We start from the raw sequence: 2,500 nt of genomic DNA on the forward strand, positions 1-2,500 counted from the left end.
GAAGTTTTCAGGATGGTCGCTCGAGAATAACATATTTACGACATGAAAACAACATTAATTTTGAACCGTGAATATAGAATATAAAAAGTTACGATCAGCGACAAACATTTTGGGAGATTTTTGCTACATTCAATTTTGTTATTTTACTTTTGGTTGCACAAATAATTCGCAAAATCGAAAGTGACATTGCCAGAATTCAGCGGGCGCCGTGATTAAGTTACCGCCAAACAGTGAAGCATCTTTGTCAAATGATGGCAAGATACCAGGTTTTCGTAAGTTTCTTTTTCTGTCAAGTGTTATAAAGTTTGACAATAAATGAGCGAAGTCAAAACAAAGATCACAATCGCCCAAACTCTTGAGGTTGACCATTGTTTCTGCTAAGTCAAAAATTTACTCTCCAAGACGAGGTTATTTATCACCAGGTAATTCCATCATTTTGGAAATAGTAGCTACTTTAGTATTCATCGGCGTCACAATATTTTGCTGATTTTGGGGCTCATTTTGTTGAAACTCAAGCACGCTTCCAACAGACCTGTTTATTGTCGTGAACCTTTCCCGCTTACAAAGCAATACTAAAAATATCCTCCCGTATCACATTTCAACCTTAAGCGCGAAAATTCAATACACAACATGATATGATAATTCACAAAAGCAGAAAATATCACAGACAATCCTTTTCCAGCGAAACATTTAATTGAAACAAACAACATAAGATGCACTAAAACGCCATTTGCGTTGCAATGACTTTCGACGCCATTGCTGGTTAACGAGAATAACAAACCCACGAGGCAGAATGTATATTTATATTTAATTTAGTTAGCACAATAAAAAGACGCTAACCTCATTTTGACACGAAAATGATTTACTATTGCCATAAAAATTATCCAGTTAAGCTCGCATATTATAAAACATGATGAATTCATATTTTCCAGCGAATAATTTTTGAAATAAACAAAATATTTGTTATTAGAGGTAAAATCCCCTTACTATTTGATTATGTGCTGGAAGTGGGAAAACTCTATCGTGTCAAATATGCGCAATATTACGACAAGCAAAATTTCAGGATCAAACCGTTTCCATGAAGAACATTTTCCTAGAATAATGAAGCACAAAATAGACGACAAGCTTTCTTTCAAATAATTCTTGGTTGTCACTTTTCTATCTATTTTTTTACTGAAGACTGTGCAGAGTTGATCACAGATCCACTTAAGGTGTTCCATTCGTTCTCTGTCTTTGTTGAACCCATAAGTTACCAGAGAATTTTCCATTTGGTTTCAGTGTTCCACATAACATCTACATCTACATATTCCAGCACTCCGCAAATTCCCTTTTTGACTTGTGGGTGTTTCTGCTTAGGTGGCCTCATACACCACAAGCCTTTCAGGAGACATCACTGCCAAGCCGGCCACTTCTGCTGGAGAGAACAGGACAGCCACAACACCGGGGACTTCATCCCCTACTCTTCTCGAATAGTGTTTGGGTTCTTTAACGTCCCACAGGGAACTTATGAACATAGAAGACACTTGTGAGACGGGGCCTACGGTTTATAGTCCTTATCCGAGAAGACTTGAAAGTCTAACCAGCACACTTGGTAAAAAATACAGCTCACTTTGATTTCGGCTCGACGGGCGATAGATTGTTGTCGAAGTCCATTTCTCGTCGCTTTTAAGATTCCAGGTGTTTGTATTTCACCGCCTGCCTAGTTTATCCAACTGACTTTCCATTATTGAGCTCCATAAGGGTTTATTTTGTTTGAGGATCCACTAAAACGCCATTCGCGTTACATAACTTTCGACGCCATTGCAGGCTAAGTTAATGATTCTACTGTGTCCACCAGAGAAATATACGCATTTCCACTACCCTCTCGATCCTAAGAAAATACGAGCAGGGCTCTATGCACAAAGACACCACTTACCAGGGGAGTGACAGGCAAGACTTTTACCGACACGGAAAATAAAAAGAAGAAATCCACCCATTTTCCGACTGGGATAGGCATACGGCAACCCAGTAATTATACTGTTTTTGCGTAACACGTACCACAGGTAACCCAGTGCACGCTTTATGGAGAGTCTACTCGTTTTGAAAGAACGTACCATTGTGCTATTCGACTAAATATCCATCCTATTAAAATCTGTTGAGAATGCGACAATATGCTTGAGTTTATTAGGTTAATTATAAAAAGAACATATCCAATGCAACGAGATAACTCAAGACTTCCCACACTGTCATGATCGTGAGTTTCGTTTTAAATTTTATTGTCGTGTGAAGGGAAATGAAACCGTGGCGTAATCAATATGTAATTTATGCAGTTTTCTTGCAGCTTCACTGAGCAATGACGACGTGGCACTTGTACCAAACGCATGACAACTGTTGATAATGAACCAGTGCGTGGGCGCTTTAACTAATATTTTCCTATAAGCTTACGTATTTGTGAAGACGAGCTGTTACGAAGCATTCTTTGCGAAAGAGACGAATACAAGACTTCAACTGAAGCGAGGAA

At 38.6% G+C, this 2,500-nt stretch overlaps 1 protein-coding gene across 2 annotated transcripts in view; it reads left to right on the top strand.

Annotated features, from left to right (window-relative positions):
• The first annotated feature begins 2,089 nt into the window (after positions 1–2,089).
• Positions 2,090–2,500, top strand: part of LOC138018667 (cystathionine gamma-synthase-like) — a 14,450-nt gene continuing 14,039 nt past the window's right edge. The window contains exons 1-2 of one of the 2 annotated variants that reach the window (XM_068865362.1): positions 2,090–2,233; positions 2,310–2,500. The exon at positions 2,310–2,500 is cut by the window's right edge and continues 214 nt beyond it. The gene's annotated coding sequence lies outside the window, so the exon portion shown is untranslated. The remainder of the gene's footprint in view (positions 2,234–2,309) is intronic. The other variant, XM_068865361.1, reaches the window with a different exon arrangement.

The sequence above is a fragment of the Montipora capricornis genome, chromosome 10 (genome assembly GCF_036669925.1).
Source record: "Montipora capricornis isolate CH-2021 chromosome 10, ASM3666992v2, whole genome shotgun sequence".
NCBI classification, from domain to species: Eukaryota; Metazoa; Cnidaria; class Anthozoa; order Scleractinia; family Acroporidae; genus Montipora; species Montipora capricornis.